At 42.3% G+C, this 5,757-nt stretch overlaps 1 pseudogene; it reads right to left on the bottom strand.

The window, feature by feature from the left end:
• Window positions 1-3,877: 3,877 nt before the first annotated feature.
• LOC119518495 lies at window positions 3,878-5,066 on the bottom strand (annotated as a pseudogene).
• Window positions 5,067-5,757: the final 691 nt, after the last annotated feature.

A 5,757-nucleotide genomic window follows, 5' to 3' on the forward strand; every position in this document is an offset into this window, starting at 1 on the left:
TTACTCTATACCATCCAATTTTCAACACCTTGCAATGTTGACATTCATGTGTTCTTCCTCATTTAAAATTTATATTCGTACATTTAATCACCATCATTGACCACTCTAAGTTTCACTAAGTTATATAATCCAAATCTTTATCTTCTATCTTTCCTTCTGGTGTCATACATGCCCTTAACCTTCCTCTTTCAACCACATTCACACTCACCTTTGTTCAGAGTACTTACAATATTGTGTTGCCATCACACACTATTATGCTATCCATTCCATTTCTGGATCTATACAATCATTCTTGTTGAACCTTCTGTACTCCTGCAGCATCAAATGCCTGATCTTTAACCTCTTTCTATCTCCTGATAACCTTTGGTCTCAACTCTCAAATTTTGCTCATCAGTGTTAGTCCATATTAGTGACACCATATAGTATCTATCCTTTTGAGTCTGGCTAATTTCACTCAATGTAATGCCTACAGTCTACCATTTTGTCTCTTGGGTTTTATATGTCATACCTTATCTTATTTTTATTTTTTCCTTTATACCCTTACTGATAGTCTTCATTTCTACACTCTTCTCTAAACCTCTCTCTCCTGTCTTTTCCTATTTGCCTGTAGTGCTCCCTTTATTTTATTTATTTATTTATTTTTATTTATTTATTTTTATTTCTTTGTCTTGCTGGATTGCCCTGGCTAGCACTTCCAGCACAATGTTGAATAACAGTGGTGACAGCGGGCATCCTTGTCTTGTTCCTGATCTTTGAGGGAAGGCTTTCAGTCTCTCACCATTGAGTACTATGCTGGCTGTGGGTTTTTCATATCAAGGAAGTTTCCTTCAATTCCTACCTTTTGAAGTGTTTTTATCAAAAAAAGGGATGTTGGATTTCAGCATCTATTGAGATGATCGTTTGATTTTTCTCTTTTGATTTGTTAATTTGTTATAATGCATTGATTGATTTTCTTATGTTGAACCATCCTTGCATGCCTGTAATGAACCCTTCTTGGTCATGGTGTATGACTTTTTCAATGTGTCTTTGGATTCTATTTGCAAGCATTTTGTTGAGAATTTTTGCATCTATATTCATTAGGGAGATAGGCCTGTAGTTTTCCTTTTTTGTAGCATCTTTTCTGGGTTTTGGTATTAGATTGATGAGTGCTTCATAAAATGAGTTGAGTAGTGTTCCATTTTCCTCAATGTTTTGGAATAGTTTAAGTAAGATTGGTATCAGTTCTTTTTGGAAAGTTTAGTAGAATTCCCCTGTGAAGCCATCTGGCTCTGGGCATTTATTTGTGGGAAGCTTTTTGATGACTGATTGGATCTCTTTGCTTATGATTGGTTGGTTGAGGTCTTCTATTTCTTCTCTGATCAGTCTAGGTTGTTCATGTGTTGCCAGGAAATTGTTCATTTCCTATACATTATCCAGTTTGTTGGCATACATTTGTTCATAGTATCATCATAATTTTTTTAATTTCTTCAGGATCTGTAGTAATGTCACCTTTCTCATTATTTTGTTTATATGGGTCTTCTTTCTTTTTGATTTTGTCAGTCTAGCTAGGGGCTTGTCAATTTTGTTGATCTTCTCATTTATTTATTCTCTCTATTGTTTTTTTGTTCTCTATGTCATTTATTTCTGCTTTAATCCTTGTTATTTCTTTCGTTCTACTTGGCTTAGGATTGGTTTGTTGTTCATTTTCTAGCTTCTTCAGTTGTTCCATTAGTTCTTTGATTTTAGCTCTTTCTTCCTTTTTAATGTATGCATTTAGTGCTATAAATTTCCCCCTCAGTATTTTTGCTGCATCCGATAGGTTTTGGTATGTTATGTTCTCATTTTCATTCATCTCTATACATTTAGCAATTCTCTTGCTATTTCTTCTTTAACCGACTGATTGCTTAGGAGCATGTTATTTAACCTCCAGGTATTTGTGAATTTTCTAAGTCTCTGATGGTTATTGACTTCTAATTGTATTCCATTGTGGTCAGAGAATGTGCTTTGAATAATTTCAATCTTTTTAAATTTATTGAGCCTTGTTTTATGTCCCAGCATATGATCTATTCTGGAGAAAGTTCTGTGAGCACTAGAGAAGAATGTGTATCCTGGTGATTTGGGATGTAATGTTCTAAATACATCTGTTAAATCCAATTCATTTATCAGATTATTTAGGTTTTCAATTTCCTTATTGGTCTTCTGTCTGGTTGATCTATCTATAGGAGAGAGTGATGTGTTGAAGTCCCCCATAATTATTGTGGAAGCATCAGTTGCTTCCTTTAGTTTTGCCAGTGCTTCTCTCATGTATGTTGTGGTACCATGATTGGGTGCATAAACATTTATGATTGTTATTTCTTCTCATTGAATTGCCCCTTTTATTAGTATGTAGTGGCCTTCTTTGTCTCTCATAACATCCTTGCATTTAAAGTCTATTTCATCTGAGATTAATTAATATTGTTACTCCTGCTTTCTTTTGGCTGTAGCTTGCATGAAATATTTTTTTTCCATCCTTTCACTTTCAATTTCTTTGTTTCCCTGTGTCTAAGATGAGTCTCTTGTATGCAATATATTGATGGTTCATTTTTTTTTGTCCATTCTGCTGATCTGTATCTTTTGATTGGGGAGTTTAATCCATTCACATTCAACATTATTACTGTGAAGGCATTTCTTGAATCAGCCATCTTACCCTTTGGTTTACGTTTGTCAGATACATTTTTTCCCTCCCTCTCTTAATGTCTTTTAACGTACCCATACTGAATCTCTTTAGTACTGAACCTTTCTCCATATCTCTCTCTCCTTTCTTTGTTTCTCTGTCGGTAGGACTCCCTTTAGTGTCTCAAGTAGGGCAAGACTCTTGTTAGCAAATTCTCTCAGCATTTGTTTGTTTGTGAAAAATTTAAGCTCTCCCTCAAATTTGAAGGAGAGCTTTGCTGGATAAAAAATTCTTGGTTGGCAATTTTTCTCTCTCAGAATTTTAAATATATCATGCCACTGCCCTTCTTGCCTCCATGGTGGCTGCTGAGAGTCACTACTTAGTCTTATTCTGTTTCCTTTGTATGTGGTGAATTGCTTTTTTCTTACTGCTTTCAGAACTTGCTCCTTCTCTTCAGTATTTGACAATCTGATCAGAATATGTCTCAGAGTGGGTTTATTTGGATTTATTCTATTTGGAGTTCACTGGGCATTTATTATTTGTGTATTTATGTTGTTTAGAAGATTTGGGAAGTTTTCCTACTACTCTTCCTTGACCTTTACGTTTCTCTTCCCCTTCTGGAATATCAATGAGTCTTTTTTTGTTGTTGTTGTTAGTTTTGATAAGTGGTTTTATTACTGGTTAGATTTTACAAATTCTGATATTCGAACAGACTTCCACCTTAAAATTCTAAAACAACAAAGCGATTGTTGGAGGGGGTTTGATTTTTCCTTTTTTTTTTTTTCCTTTTTTTCTTTTTAGCACTATTCAAAGTAAAAAAATTTTTTTAACATTTTTTTTTTTTGCTCTGGTCATAAACATATAGAGAAAAAGAGAAGGAGAAAAATTAACAAGTCATCCAAAGTATGGAGATAAAACAGTATTCTTAAGGCATGTGGCAGTCTTTGAAAATACAGAAGCTCTAGCCAACTTAAATTATTTGTTGTTTTTCCTCGCTCAGTCCACAAAACTGTACAGTGACACAAATGTTGTGTTACAGATAGATCTTCCAAGTAATTCCTCAGTTCACACTGCTGTGTTAGCCCAACACGCAATTATTTTTTTTTCCTCTGTTTCCAGGCAAGATCCTAAAATGTGGTTAGTTAGTTGCTCAAAGCCTCTATTTTAAAATACACTTGGAATTTAACTAAAGATAATTTCTTTTTTAAAGAAATTGTGGAGTGGGGGTGGGGAGCCACGAGTTCATTAGAAAAGGTTGGTAAGGGTCATTTGTGAGGGGCTGTGAGGCTCGTGGCCCTCCAGATTGCCAAGCACAGAAATTAAGACGGATGTCACAGTCGGCAGGGTGGGGCTACTCAAGTCTGTGAGGTGGGCATGCTCGAGGGGCTGAGCAAGGCATTGGAGAGTTCCGAGGTGGGGCCCCACTGTGTCCCCATCTGCAGCGCGGTGTCGGTCAACTTGTCCACACCCATGTTTTCCTGCCGTAAGAGGCTGCGCCTGAACTTGGCCCGGGTGTTCTGAAACTAGACCTGGAGAACCCGCTTGTCTTCTGCATGAGCTGCTTCAAGTCCTTGGTGTCGGGGTTGTGGGTAATGGCAAAGTAAGACTTCATGGTCCAAAGCTGGTGGTGCTTGAAGGAGGTTCGCATGCGCTTCGTCTTCTGGCTGCTAGGGTATGGCTGGGCACGGTCCAGGTGCTCCGCGTCATTCTTGTTGCAGCTCAGCGCAGCATTGTAGGTCGCCAGATCTGCCCCAGGGCCGGGGCTCTTGTGCTTCCTCAGATACCCCTTCTGCACAGCGCCCACACCATTGTAGTAGGGAAGACCCAGCGGATTGGTCCCTGCTGTGCCCAGCCCCACGCTCTTGGCTGTGGCTGCCACATCAGCATGGTTAAAATGAGTGGAATACTCACCTTGCAGCAGTGCCTCGAAGTGCAAACGGCAGTAGACCAGGCTGTCCTTTATACCGAAGTGGTTGCTGGTGGTCAGCATTTTGTTACACGTGGTGCAAGTGAAGCAGTTGAGGTGATAAACCAAGTTCTGGGTGCACATCACCATCTCTGAGGCCGAGATGCCCAGATGGCAGTGAGCGCAATGCTGCACAGAGAACCACCTGTAGTAGTCTTCCTTGCAGTAGATGCTGCTGTCCTTGCTAAAACAGGTGAGCTCTGACTCTAGCTTGAGCTTGCACTCGCAGCACTTGAGGCAGTGCATGTGCCACTGTTTGTCCACTGCCAGCAGGTAGTAGCGGTCCAAAATCTTGCCCATGCAGCCAGCACACAGTGCAGCACAGTCACTGCTGATGGAAGGCATGGTCATCTCCATGTCACCATGGTCAATGGTGGAACTGATGGCGGGAGCCTCACTCTTGGCCCTGCAGTCCATCTCGTTGATGATCCTGTGCACCTCGGGGCCCGACAGACTGTGGAACAGCATCGCGGTGGAACCGGCAGGGCCAGGGGTGCGGCTTCTTCACGGGAGGGCTTGCCCACCACCTCAGCTGCCTGGCACTCCCAGCACTACTGGTTTGGGTGCATTACCACCATGGCCCCGGACCCACCTGAGCTTGGCTGCACCCCCAGGCCGGGCTCCAGGCCCCAGGCACCCGTGGGCCAGGACACCTCCCGCCAAGGCGCTGGGGCAGCTACAGTGCGGGGTGCCTGGGTGGTGGCACCAAAGCCCAGGTCACAAGGGCACGGGGTGGGGGACGGGAGGTGAGGGCAGAAGTCGGCACCGGCAGTGGGAGCTTTCATGCTGCGGGCATTTCACGCCTGGCCTCAGTGTCCTGGGCGCAAAGCAGGGGCACTAACTCAGCCCAAGGCGGTGATGTCCGTGGTCGGGACTCAACCCAGAGTGGCTAGGTGCCCATGGAGGTCCAGCTACCTGGACCCCTCCCCTCCTCAGGGAGCACCCCCAGCCCAAGGCGACCCACTTGGGCACTGAGTTGGTGACTGGAGTAGGGATTTCTCTGAAGCTAGCGAGCTGAGCCGAGCCACCAGAAGAATTGAAGAGGAGGAGGAGGAAGAAGAGGAGGAGGAAGTGAAGGAGGAGGTGGTGGAGGAGGAGGAGGAGCACCAATGAGTCTTATCTTTGGACATTTTATATTATCTATCATATCCCTGAGGTC

The sequence above is a fragment of the Choloepus didactylus genome, chromosome 2, assembly GCF_015220235.1.
Source record: "Choloepus didactylus isolate mChoDid1 chromosome 2, mChoDid1.pri, whole genome shotgun sequence".
In the NCBI taxonomy this organism is placed as follows: Eukaryota; Metazoa; Chordata; class Mammalia; order Pilosa; family Megalonychidae; genus Choloepus; species Choloepus didactylus.